Genomic DNA, 14,831 nt, shown 5'->3' with positions numbered 1-14,831 from the left:
CACTAGGGGGCAATACCATGCTTACTGAGAGTCATTCATTGGTGGAGACCAGCGATTTTCAACCTTTTGCATCTCATGGCACACATAAACTAATTGCTAAAATTCTGCAGCACACCAAAAAATGTATTTTATTTTTTGCCAATGTGACAAAAAAAATAGGTATAATTTTGATTCATTCACACCAGATGGCTATTGCTGTGTTGACTGTTGTCATTTTTTAATTTGACAGTCTAAGGAAAAGAGGTCAGTGCCTCTGACTAAATAGTCAGGTACTGAATGTTTTAAAAATTCTTGCAGCACACTGGTTGAAAATCGCTGGTTGAGACTAACATTTCTTAGGTCACCAACCAATTAGTGAGAGAGTCACTACCCTTTCGGGCCAATGTTCCTTTTACTATACTATATTACCAATTTTTCATGTATTATATGTATGAATATGTATGTTTAATTTCATGTAAGCTTATCTATATAACAATTCTCATATCATTTTATTTATTTTTAAATATGTCTTTATAGATTTCAGAGAGAGAAGGGGAGAGGGAGAGAGAAAGAGAGAAATATCAATGATGAAAGAGTCGTTGATCAGCTGCCTCCTGCACGCCCCCACCGGGGATCGAGCCCGCAACCAGGGCATGTGCCCTGACCAGGAACCAAACCTCAATCTCCTGGATCATAGGTCAATGCTCAACCACTGAGCCGCTCCAGCTGGGCCTCATATCATTTTAAAAGTTAATTAACATTAAACTCTGTTACCTAGCTGCCTAGTGATTCCTCAGCGTAGGACATCTATTCACTTAGTAACTATATTTTTTTACATTTAAGCATGTGCTTGGTTGGTGCTGATGGTACATCAAACATTGCCCTCATGAAGCATGGTGCCTAGTGAAGAAGGTAGAAATGAAATAATCAGATATATAAGTAAATATAACTATATAAATATAATTTCTTGTATATAATTATAACTGGTGATGAGTACTATGAAGGCGTTTACAAGATGTTATGCGAACATTTAAGAGGGGAACCTGATTTCGATTGGTTGAGAAGAGAGTAGTCAGGGAAGATCTTTACAGATTAAGAGTAGAAAATATACAGGGACCATGGAGTGGGGAAAAAACTTGACTCTAGTGTAGGCCATGGTGAGCAAGGGCAGAAGTGGCCTATGATGAATTTAAAGAGAGGCATGATCACTGCAATCTCACCCTCCAAGGGAACCCAATGGGAATGTTTATCACATTTTAAAGTTATTTCCTGTAATTTATTTTCAGTATATAATTTAAAATTTGTTGTATATATCCATAAAAAAAAACTAAAAAAAAATTTTAAGAAAATTTAAAAATAAAGAGAGGCATGATCTAATTTACATCTTAAAAGACTATGCTACTGAACATCCATCACTGGGGAAATTAATTATTTTTACTTCCATTCTCTGGACTATTACATGGCTATATAAAAAGAAAACAGGAAAGAAAGGGACAAGAAGAAGAAGAAGAAATCAGAGAAAGGAAAAGAACTATATGTTGACCTGAAAGGATGTCCATGATGTATTATTAGGCAAAAAATAAGTAAATGGCAACATGATATATTATATATAATGTAATCCATCTTTTAGAAATAAAAAGGAGCCAACAAAAAATACTTGAATATGTTTTTGTATAGCACAAAAAAATAAATAAATAAATAAATAATGGAGGAAACATACACATCACATTTTAGTGTGTGGCTGGCTACTTTCGGGGATTGCCCTTGGAAAGGGGTGGAGGGAGAAAATAACCTCTCTTTATAAGTTGGTGTATTGATCTGTTGTGTATATGAATTAGTTTTGTACATTTTAAAAAATAGATCACTCTGCTGTTTGGAGAATGGAGAGGAGGGAAAAAAGAATGAAAATGGAGCAACTAATTAAGAAGACATTTCAGTTATCCAGATGTTGGGTCTGATTACGGTGGCGGTGAAGGTAGAAAAGAGGTGATGGGTTCACGATATATTTTTTGAGATCAACACCATAGGACTTGGGGGTGAACTGATTAATGGAGGCATCCTCATGGATGGCTCTCAGCTTCTCTGACTGAAATGGCCTTGAAGATGCTGACTCCTTTGGTAAAAGGAGAATGGTGAATATTGGAATAACATCTGTAGACAGTAGGAAAACAGCTTCATCATAAAAACAGCCAGATTTCGGGGAAATAATGATTGCCCATTGGAGATCGGTGAACTTAAAAATCATGGTGATAGTGTTTTGCCCAACTTACTGATTTTTCTCTAATGCTTATCTGCTTGGATTCTGCTATAGGAGTAACATATAGTTGGGCTTATGAAAGCAGGGGAACATTAATGGGCAACCAACATAATGGGTTGTTTCCCATTTTCTCAACCTTCATATATTATGTATATATGAATACTTTTAATAAATAAATTTTTCAAGTTATTCTTGAGATATAGTCTCAAATGTAGACTTGCTGGACCAAAGGAAATGATCAGTTTTATGACCTTTATTATGGCCAGATTAATATTCATTTAATGTGAATGAATATTAATATCACTTTATTTGTGAAGCTTTTTCCTCCCCCAAAAAACTCACTCACTTGGAGTTTTGCTATTATCATTTCATTTTAATTATTTAGTGAGTATTTGAGTGTTAAATATTGGGTATAGGGTAATGGGCAAAGCACTAAACTATGTCAAAGGTCTTAAGATTTAAAAAGGAAAACTGAAAACAGGGAAGGAAAATAATATGCAAGTAAAACTCTATATGTTGTCAGAGTAATAGGAAGGAAAAGGAACAGAGTAATAGAAATATCAGGGGGGGATTTACTTTTGATTGGAAAGCTTGTCTAAAGAGATAACTTAATCTGAAATTTAAAGGATTAGAGGTATCACCCATTTAAAGAATGGCCTGTGCCAAGACTCTGACATAGAAATGAGTTTAACATATTCCAGGAATGGAAAGTTAGCCGGTGAAGTTGGAACATACAAAGGCAGAGTCTCTGGTAGGAGAGCAGGCCAAGGGAGAAGGCAAACTTCAGAGTGTGCAGGGTTTTACATAGCATTTGGATTTTATTCTAAGTAGATTAAGAGACGATTGAATGGATTTGAAACAGAAGAGTGACATAAATCAGTTTATCTTGTCAAAAGATCAGGGTGGCTGCCACGTGGAGAATGAATTAAAGATAGCTGGAGAGACCAGTTAGGATGCTTCTGTGCAGCCTGTAGATAATAAATGGCTTAGACTAGGGCAGGGCTGGGACAGGGGCAGTGCCAGCTGGGACTAGGGTGATGTGAGGGAGGCATTCACTGTGGGCACAAAACTTAAGCAAGCACCAAAAGATGCAGTATAAAGGTAAATTATATTTTGAGATAACATTTTTAAAAATAAAAATCAATGCAAAAAAACCTATAATGAACAAAATGTCAAAATATAACATAAAGACGAGACCCTGAATTTCTAAAACCCTGCCTCACTTGTCTCCCCCTAATCCTGGCCCTGGTTCCAGTAAAACTTTAGTTATCAAATAAGTGGCTGACTCTAAGGCTGTAGTTTGCTGGTTTGATTTTTTAAAACCATTTACATAAGAGGAAATTTAAAATGGCCCATTAATATATATCCTACAACCAAACATTTCCACTCCTGGCATACACAGGTATGCCAGGAAATTCAATGGCAGCATTAGTAGTAATCGCAAAAGCACTGGAAACAACCCAAATGTCAATCAATAGGAGAATGAATAAATTGAGTAATTTAATACAATGTAATACTGTGCAACAACAAAAAATGAATTAACTACATCTACACATTTCAATTTCAAGAACCAAAATATTGGAATAAAAAATAAAGAAAAAAGGAAGGAAAAAGAAAAAATAGATTAGGCAAAGGAAAAAAGTCACAGATGAATATATAACAGTATGATACATTTTATATGAAGTTCAAAAATAAGCAAAACTAAATAATATTGCCGGAGAGACCTGGATTAAAATTACAAAGAAAAACAATGAAATGTGTTTGGTTTTTTTTTTAATACAAAATGCAGGACATGGTTATCTCTATGGGGAGATAAAAGAACATGATCCTGGACAGTTAGGCAGGGAACTTCTAAAGAACAGGTGCTGGTCTATTTCTTTATCTTGTAGACTCACCAGTGTTCTTGTTACTATTATTTTTAAGGGATATAGATGCATTTTGTACTCTCCTTTGGGCGATATGCTTCACAATTAAAACGATTATATTATTCAGGGACATACTCATGAAAAATTGAATTAATAGTCAGTTTTCCCCTGCTGAAGGACACCAAGTCAATATTTTTGCAGGCCAGTTTTGGCAATCATTCAAGAAATAGCACCTCTCTTATTCAACTCTTCCTATCCAACTTCTTTACTTATGGAGATAAATACACCATAACTTACCACATCAACAAATAAAAATAGAAAATACATGTGATCTTTAAGATTTTTTTTCTAAATCCTCACTCGAGAATATACTTATTGACTTTAGAGAAGGAGGAGAGAGAGAGAGAGATGTGAGAGAGAACATCAGTTGGTTGCCTTCGGTACATGCCCAGACCAGGGATCAAGCCCCCACGATGCTCCAACCAACTGAGCCACACCGGCCAGGGATGATCCTTAAGATTTTTTTATGAATCACTTTGATTAAATAAGCAGTTGGCCATATCTTCTTTTGTTCCCTCACACTCTTCTATTCATCCAGCCAACCGATATTTATTAAACACGTATTTTGTTTGCCACTCACTCTGCTAGACTCAAGGAACACCACAGTCATGCTCCTCCCTTCGTGGGAAAGACAGACAGTAAACAAGAATTAGATACCCTGTGGTTAGTGCTGTGAAGATGACACAGGCGATGAGCTGGGGGAGGCAGGCGGAAAGCCCTCTCTTAGCAGGTGATATTCAATATTCTATTTTGCATCTTATAGATTTTTATTTTTAATAAAGTAAATATCAGTCTTTACTACCCCACATAAACACATAAACAGAAAGCTCTTTAGGGATCCTTCTGCCTGCTCCCCCAGAGTAAAGGAGTCTTGAGACCAAAAAGTGAGAAAACCACTGCAGCTGGTCCCCAGCGGCGATGGGTTCATTTCTTGCTCTGACCTCGTGAGGAATTACCAACAAGTCCTACAGGAGGTGCTGGCTGGGCTGATGGTTTTGTCCTTTAGAGCACAGGAAGCTGAGTTGTGGTGGCCTGTTGGACTTGGAGTAGTTAGCTTTTCTCCCTCCCCCTCCCCATTTTGTTTCTTTTTAATTTTATTTTATTTCTTTACTCTTTTTCTCTCTTTTCTCATTTTTATTTATTTCCCTTTTTCTTATTATTGTTCCCTTCTCTCATTTTTTTTTCTCAATTTTTCCCTCCCAATTTTTCTTTTCTTGTTCTCATTTTTAAATTTTTTCTTTATTTGTTCTTTTTCTCATTTTTTTCTTTAGAATCTTTTAAGTTAGTATCGTTAGTATTGGTATAGTTAGTATAGTTAGCATTGTTTATTAGTGTTGTTAGTTAGCATTGTTAGTATTAGCGACCATAGTTACTGCTGTGAGCACAGTTAGTGAGCTTAGTCAGCATTGATAGTACTGTCCGTTAGTGTAGTTAGCAAGTCACCATGTCGGATGGCCTTGTAGTCATCTTCGCCAACCAGGGGCCCCTTATTGGCCGTTACCAGCTCCTGAACACCATTGGCCAGGGAACCTTTGCTAAGGTGAGGTAGGCCTGGCACATAGTGACCAGGACAGAGGTGGCTGCCAATCATTAATCGGCGGGCTCCTCTAGACTTTTTCAAGAAGTCCACTGTACGAGGGGTTTGAATCTCCCAAATATTATAAAGTTCGCCGAGGTGATTGTCGCCAGGGAAACATTTTTCCTCTTTATGGGGCATGTGACTGGGGGACTTGTTTGACTACCTCCAGGACCACGGCTGCATGACTGAGAAGAAGTCCCGAGTCATGTTTCTGCAGCTGGTGTCAGCCGTTCAGTACTGTCGCCAGAGGGGCATTGTCCACATGGGCCTGAAGCCAGAGAACATACTTTCAGATGCTGAGCTGAATGTAATACTTTCATATTTGGGCCTCAGTAGTGAATTTATAGGCCACAAGCTGAGCACGTTCTGTGCCACCCCAGAGCTCTTCCTGCACCAAACATATGATGGGCCCGGGGTTGATATATGGAGCCGAGGGGTAGTTCTGTACAGAATGGTGATGGGGACCCTGCCATTTGTGGGAGAAGGCTTTTGAGAACTGAAGCAGCAGTTATTGAGTGGCACTTCCACGTCCCATGTGTCATCAAAAACTTAAAGAAAATTAATGACCCTCAACCCCAGCCAAAGAAGAACCCTGGAGGATATCATGAGATCCATGGCTCAGTATGGTCAAAGAGGAGGAGCTCTGGCCTCACAGCAAGCTGCCCTGTGGCAACATGGACCCCCAGGCAACAGAGATAATGAAGAACCTGAGCAGGATGAGATCCAGGAGTCAGTTATAGGAAGGAAGTAGGACGGAATGATGGGCACTTTGACCCTGAGTCTTAGGAAAACTGAGGTGAAGGGCTGCACCATCGGGGTAAGGCCCTGCCCTGCCCCTCACCCAAGAGCCTCAGTCCCTCTCCAACCGGTGAGGTTCAGCTATCAGGGCAGAAGACTAAAGAGCCTGCCAGTCCCTGACCCAGCTTGGAGTCATGGATGACCATGCCCAGCCCAGCCCTCCAGTATGGCCCTTGGGGCTCCGATCCCCAAAGGGAACCAACATGGAAAATTCTCTCCATGCTGGGCAGCCTGATGGTCGGACCCCAGCCTCTCTGGCCACAGCTAGAATCAGTGGGGGGACCAGGAGGGCCTTTAGTTTCCTATTAAAACTCATGTTCTGTAGGCCGTCTACTGAGAAGCAGTATATCAAAAGGACAAGAGTCTAGCCAATATAATTCTTTAAATGTGGACAGCCAAGGAAGGGTCACAATCAAAAACTCTAGAGAGGTCAAGCCACACCCCTGCATTTTAAATACCAAGCTTGAAGGTGCTGAGTTTCAGTGAGGCCAGCCATGTGGTGCGGGAGGTGAGCCAGAGGCTGAACGCAAACCCCTGCTTGTGAGAGTGTGCCCAGAATACATGCTGTGCGTGCAAGGTGAGAGGACCTGGTCCAGCAGATGACGGAGGTGTGCAAACTGCCGAGGTGTTCTCTGCAGGAGACTCACATCAGGAGGGTGTCCGGCATCTCCACGGCCTTCAGAAGCATCTTATCCAAAATGCCTGCTAAGCTTGGAGGACAGGACAGCCTGGAGCCCCGTGAGGGTCAAGAGGAGAGGCCTCCCTTGCTGTGGGTCCACCCCTCAGCCCCCACCTGAATGAAACTTCAGAGACCAGGCCTTTTTTCCTGGGGCCCTTCTGCCTCCCCTGCTCTTCTTTTCTCTCGTTTGTGAGGGTTCTTATTAAAGTGTTTGGTTCTTCCAAATTTGGTAATAAACTTGATGTTCCAGAAAGAAAAAAAGAAAGGAAATACATATGATGATCCTAACAGATGCAGGAAAAGCCTTCCATAGAAAGTCAATGTTCAATGATTAAAATGTATACTTTAACAAACTAGAAATAAAAGGAAGTTCCTTACTCTACTAAAAACCTACAGCAAACATTACACTTAATATTAGAATTATAAAAGCATTTTCTTTAAAAACATGGCAAGGATGTTCATTCACTACTATCACAGTTGCTATTTAGCATCGTATAGGGTCTAGCCCTGCTTTAGAAAGTAAGAGTAGGTACCTCCAGTGGTCATCTAGGTAGCCCAGTTTTGCCCTTGACTGCCAGCATAACCAGCTACTTGGTAGAAGGAAACTGAAATTCTAACAAGAAAGTCTACATTATCTTAACTTTTAAGTTACTCCTAAAAATAACGTTTAAAATAAAATGTCTAAGAAACAATAAGAGAATATGGGACACACCTCAAGTCAAGGCAATACAGGATTATACACCAGTTGCCTGCCACAGTAAACGGATCGTTAGTGGGCCCTTTCTCTCTTCCCTGTCTCACTTTCCATACCTTCTCACTCCCTGTACTTCTTGGAATCATCTCCCGCTTAACTACTTTCACCCAACTTCCTACCTCCAGGTCTGCTTCTGAAGGACTCTAACCCAGTACAACCGGTAAAGAATCAGACAACCACCACAGTCCAGGTACAGAACAGGGCCCTCACCCTAGTAAGTTTTCTCGCACCCCTCTGCAGTCAATCCTCTCTCCCTAACCTCAACCTCAAGCAACCATTGGTCTGCTTTTTATCACTATTATTTTGCTTTTTACATATTTTCATATAAGATTAAAACTTAATTTAAAATTTTTTTCAGCCCAGTCGGGCGTGGCTCAGCGGTTGAGCGTTGACCTGGGACCCAGGTGATCGGGGTTCGATTCCCGGTCAGGGCACATGCCCAGGTTGTGGGCTCAATCAATGACTCTCTCCTCATTGATGTTTCTATCTCTCTCTCCCCCTCCTTTCCTCTCTCTGAAATCAATAAAGATATATTTAAAAAATAAAATAAAATAAATTTTTTTTCATCTTGCCCTAGCCAGGTACCTCAGTTTGTTAGAGCGTTGTCCCGATACCCCAAGGTTGCAGGTTTGGTCCCCGGTCAGGGCACAAATAAGAAGCAACGAATCAATGCGTAAATAAGTGGAACAATAAACCTCTCTCTCCCTCTCTCTCTCTCAAAAACAAACCAAAAAAAAAAGATTTTTATCTTGTTGATTTTATTGCATGGAAGTTAAAGAGAATTTATTATATATGCTTGAAACTGCTAACTTTGCCCGAAGAAAATCCCAGGGAGAGCCTTATTTCTGTCTACTGCTGGGAGACACAGGGATGGTAGCCTTTGGGAGACAGAGGGGTGGCCACTAGAAGTCTATCTATACAAGATCCCCAAAAAAATCTCCTAAGAGATGAACCTCCAGGAAAGAACCTGGCATACAAGATTATCACAAAATTTTAGTCATCGGAGGGTCAGGGGATGATACTGAGTCATGCTGTTTGCTCAGATCTGTGTCCCAGTTCAGCTCCGTCTGTAAACTCATAGTTGAGTAATATGGGCACCCAAGTGCAGATGTATCTACTGGGGAGAGGAGGAAATGTGAGCCATGAGTCAACTCTGAAAAAAGCAATTTCCCTAAAACCTCGGTGCGACATTGCTATACAAGCATCCCGTCGTTAACACTCATTCATAAAGCCACGACATCACAGCACATTTGCCCAGAATTCAAGGAGCTCTGGCACCTTGAAAACTCCAGTATACCTGCCACAGCGATGTACAGAGAGGGAGGAGATGGCAACCGCGGCAGGTGACAGCTTGGTGCCACCGTGGTGGGCATCTTCACATGGCCTGGCAGGCAGCAGAACCCTGAGCAATTACAGCTACTGGGGGCCAGGAAGCGGTCAATATAGCCCAATGATTAAGAATTTGGCCTTCAGCGTCAGACAGGTCTCGGTTGAAACCCCAAATGTCATCCCATCCTGCCTACATGAGGTGCCACGGGGTGACTCATGCTGACTAATGGTGCATGTCCAGTCGTTAACAATTGTTTCATTCATTCTACAAATGCTTACTGAGGACCCACAGTGTACCAGGCGCCACTGAGGATATGGCAGTGAGCAAAGCAAACGAGTTCCTTCTGCTCATGGATCAAGTGCAAGGGCCCAACTCCCTCTGTGCCAGTATCACAATCACTCCGCCTGCTCCCCGTGTCTTGGCATTTCCAAGTTACAGACCCTTTGCCACCTGCCCCAAGCTCCCTTTAAACACTTGGATTTGAAGTCCGCAGCTTTGCCCTGGATACTTTCATCAGTTTCCTCTTGAGTCTCTGCCTTTCCCCTCTCCTGCACCCAACCAGCTCCCCTTTACTGGGAGAAGAGCATTCAGACACTTATGTCCTGACAGCCCTGACAACCTCACCAGAAGGCAGGAGAGTTGTGTAATCCCCTGAGACCGACCAGTGCAGCCCTTCTGGACCTTAGCCCTGCTTTATGCTTCTCTGGCTTTTCATGAAGAGAACCAAGTTTATAGCCCAGTGTTAGAGAGGATCCCGTTTAGGACCCAGTTCCGGGGATCTCTGCCCCTGTCCTTATTTCTGTCTGCGGCTGGCTCCAGCTGAAGTTGCTTGCTTACTTCATGTTTACTTTATCAGCCAGTCTTCTTGAACACAAAGAACAGTAATGGACCCCTGGCTGACATAAGTGGAAATTAAATTTATTAGAAGGATATTGGATGACTCACAGAATTGGCTGGGAAATGGAGAACCAGGCTTGGAAAACAGACAGGAGTCCGGGGCTGGCAGCTGGAGCAGTCTGGTTAGAGCGACAAACATTGCAGACGTCACACTCATCGCCATGGCCCTTAGTGGCTCGAATGGCGCTGTGGCATCTGTTGCGTCCTGCCACAGGTAGCGTCTGGCTAACTCTTCCTGCCTTTATCGCTGACTGGGTCCTGCATGAGCACCTAGTTGCAGGGCCTAGATCACATGCCTCAGCTGTAGCTGTCCAGAAACCCAAGCAAGACTTGGTGGCATGTTCATCGATGACTCCCTTTGTTTCCCCCCAGCTTCCCCTGGCTGATACTCCCCCAAGCTGGAAGGATCGGGGTTGGTCTTGGGATGAGATGCATAATCATAGTTGCAAAGAGGCCTCTGTGGGTCTCATGCTGACCCTATCTGAACCCTTCGCTGTATAGCCACCCTTTGGATACTGTTATTATTTCTTTTTAATTCGAGACTTGCCCTTAGTTTCATTGTAACTCCTTTGCCCTTGTCTTCCACTTCTTACTATGTCGTGTTTCTCTGCAACACTGTCTGAACCTGTTCATTCTGCTGTGTTTTCATGACCAAGACCCTCCTCCCAGACTTAGACCTTTCAAACTGCAGTCCTGTGTTCTAGACCTTTTCCAGCTTTAAGGCCATTACATTGGACAAATCTGAGCACATGTAGCTAAAGTTATTTATTTTTATTTTAAAGAGAGAAAGGGAGAAAGAAAGAGGGAGGGAGGAGAAGAACATCGATTTGTTGCTCCACTTATTTACGCACCCATTGGTTGCTTCTTGTATGTGCCCTGACCGAGATCGAGCCCGCAACCTTAGCGTATCAGGAGGATGCTCTAACCAACTGAGCTCCCTGATCAGGACTAGCTAAAGTTATTTCTCTTCAACTATCTCATTCTGCTATCCAAACACTTCACTTAACTTGAACTGTCCTCCTCATAAAGACAGTAATTCATTTCAGAAAAAATCCAGTTTTCTTCTGCATGTTATAACCTCTAATTTCTACTATATTTCATTGTTCTCCTAAATTACTAGAGATTTTATGTTTGTGTGTGTGTGTGTGTGTGTGTGTTTCTATAAATTTGGAAATAAGTACCTCCAAAAAGGTTTCAGAGAGCCTCCCTTTTCAGTGTTTACCTAAATGTTATTTTCCCTCTTAAATACTTGTGGCCTGTATGTATGATAGTAGACTAGCTAAAATATTGTGATGTGTTCCTATAAGGGAATCCAAATAGTCATTTAAAAGAGTGATACAGATGTATCCATACTGATATGGAGCCATAGTCAACATATCATGGTATGAAAAAAGCAGGGTACAGAAGTATGTCTATACTATCATTTATGAAAAAGAATTTACATATACAGAGAATATCTCCAGAAGGACGCGCAAGAAACTGGTAATGGTGACTCCCTTGGGGGAAGGAATCTTTGGCTGGGGTGGAGGGGGCCAGGGAGACATTCATTTCACTTCATAGCCAATAGGGCTCCAAAATAAAATAAATTATTTCTACTGGGGAAAACTACAGAGCCAGAGGCAAAACCTGTACTAATGTATGATTCATCTGGAAGGCCTTGTAAAATGACTCCATTTAAAAACTTCTGGTTCATGGTTTAAATAATTTCTAATTTCTCCTCTTGAGTTTGATTGCCACAGAAAACTTTGGGGAAAACAGGATTTTTAAAAATTTCACTTTATGTCATTGGAGGGGCTGATGTCCATTTTGGAAGAGCCGTTCTAGATCGATCACAGGAGTCAGATATCGAACTGCGTCTTCCCTTCTGTTACCCTCTCTTCGACAAATCTGTATTGCGCACCGGCAGGGCCACCAGGCTGGGTGTTACACACTGAGGCGGCCCATGTGCTGCAAACAGGTATCATCTCTGATGAGAATAAAGTGGGAGAAATAGAAACTTGATCATGATAACTCTTCCTTCATCATTGAGGGCGCAGTTTCTGTGTGATTTTGTCATCCCAAGTTCTTGAAATAACAGTAAAAGAGATTTAAAAATTTTAAAAACCCTTGTATGTTTGGGCACGTTTACCTCCAAACTATGCATTTTTTTCTTTCAACATTTCAGCAGGTATAAATAATTTTGAAGAAACCAGGATTCTATTTTCATGGCACAGGCTTTAGTAGAACAAATCAGGTAGGTAATAAACTGTAGGAAATGTCATAGCAGAAGGTTCTGTTTATATTTTAAGTATGAGTATTTAATTTTGTTTCAGTATTTTCCATCATTTTCTCTGGATCTGAGGGATTTCAGCAAAATAATGCTGCAGGTTTGGAAATAAAATTAAAATTTTAGTCTTTTTTTCCCCATGTGGCACTCTGCTGACATCTAGCAATGCTATGAGAACCTGGTCTTTAGTTCTTTTGCAAAGATGTAGACAACTATTTCCACTTTTTTTTTTTTTTTTTGGAGACATTTGTAGAGACTAAATAAAAAGCAGAGTAACCCAGACAGAAATATCTGGTACTTCGCTCAGCCAAGTTGCAATTGTGCTATTCATCATTTTTCCACTGGAGGAGGCCTGTGAAAAATGAGAACCCAAGCCATAAAGGAAGCCATCAAGAAGCCACTAGGAAAATGAATTGACCACAAAAGCTGAAGGAACAGCAGTCCCAAACTAGATAGTGTATAGAGGTAGATCTGTCATTCTTCATCCAAGTGTTCATTGCACTTACAAGTTAAGAGCATGGACTGGAGTCGGACTGCCTGAGTTTTCATCTTGGCTGTGTTACATATTGCTAGTTTGTTTCCCTGTTCAAATTATTCAACTTCTGTGTGCCTGAATTTCCTTATCTGTAAAATAGTACATACCTCACAGGGTTGTTTAATATTTGTTCTTTGAACAGTGCCTGACACATAGTAAACATTAAAGAAGTGCTAGTTAGATTAATTTATTAGTCAGTTTAACAAGCATGCATTGAGCAACTACTACGGTCCAGGCATTGAGCCAGGTGCTTGGGTTGCAATGGAGTCGCAGCATCTGCTTCCACAGCTCTGAGACGATCTATAAAGACAGACAATTAGACAAGTGATTACAGAAAATGTGAAGAACATTTTGACGGGGGATGTAAAAGGTGTTATGGGAGCACAGTTTAGAGGGATGTTCATAGCCCAGGTCAAAGTTAGGTTGGCTTTTTTGGGGAAGGAATTTTGCAGGCACCAGAAAGGTAGTCCTTGAGAATATTATGCTAAGTGAAATAAGTCAGTCAGAAAAAGCTAAGACCCATATGATTTCTCTCATATATGGGATATAAAAACTGAAACCCATGGACACACAAACAGCAATGTGGTGGTTGCCAGAGGGAAGGGGGTGGGGGCATGGGGTTGAAGGGAGGGGTCTTAATATATGGTGACGGGAGAAGATATGACTTTGGGTGGTGGGCACACAGAGCAATATACAGATCTTGTAACATAGAAGCCCACACCTGAAACCTATATGTTTATATTAACCATTGTCACCCAATACATTTAATAAAGTGTTATAAGAAATAAAAACAATAAAAAGTAGTACAAGAAGTGGTTAGGTGGCCCTGGGAGGCCTGGGTGTGTAGCAGGCTCCATCACTTGCTGCTTGTGTGACCTCAAGCAACTTAACCTCTCTGCACATCGGAATTGCTCACCTATAAAATGGGAATCATAATTGTGCTCGCCTCTTAGAGTTTTAGTGAAGACTAAATGAGTTTACATATCCTCTAAAAGTACCTGGAATATGGTAAGCACTAAATGGGTCTAAAGAAGTACTACTTGAATATTAAGTATTATTACTTAATAACTATTATTAGATCATGAATATAGGGTAGCAGTGTGACAGTATTGTTGTAGGAGATCTTGTCTAGCTCTCTTTGTTTGGCTTTACCTTCCCTTTTATGGGGCAGGTGAAAATTTTAGAGCATCACATTTTCCCCGCATCTTTCTCCTAAAACAATAATATAACTAAAGACTTCCCCCCAGCTCTCCCCTTTTAAGTCTAGCTTTTAGCACAGATTTAAAAGGGACCTTTAAATTTTTAGAAACTGGAGCTATTGCATGCACAAATAATACCAGCAAGCCTTATAATGTGTTTCGGCTTTCCTCCTTGGAAAAAGTATTGAACCTAGGAAGTCTTAGGTTTTATGCGTCACTGGACCACTTTCTGGATGGTCTCGGACAATTCACTTAATTTGTCTGATCCTCAGTTTTCCCGTCAGTAAAATGGGAGAATAAAAACGTTCATTTACTCAGGTAAGATAACATAAGAAGGAAGGAGGACTCTGTAACCGGTAAAGATCCATTCAATTAGAAATACAGCCGATCTCATTTATATGTAGAATCTAAAATAGTCAAACTCATAGAAACAGAGAGTAGACGTGGCTGCCAGGGGCTGTGGGGAGGGACGAGTGTGGAAGTGGTGGCCACAAGTACAAAGTTTTCATTATGAAAGATAAGTTCTACTACACAGCATAATGCTTACAGCTGGCTACTGTACACTTAAATTTTGCTAAGAGGGTAGTTCTTAATTGTTCCTATCACACACACACACCTACCAAATAATAATAA

Source organism: Miniopterus natalensis, chromosome 10, assembly GCF_054644295.1.
Source record: "Miniopterus natalensis isolate mMinNat1 chromosome 10, mMinNat1.hap1, whole genome shotgun sequence".
NCBI classification, from domain to species: domain Eukaryota; kingdom Metazoa; phylum Chordata; class Mammalia; order Chiroptera; family Miniopteridae; genus Miniopterus; species Miniopterus natalensis.
This window is presented reverse-complemented; position numbering follows the sequence as displayed.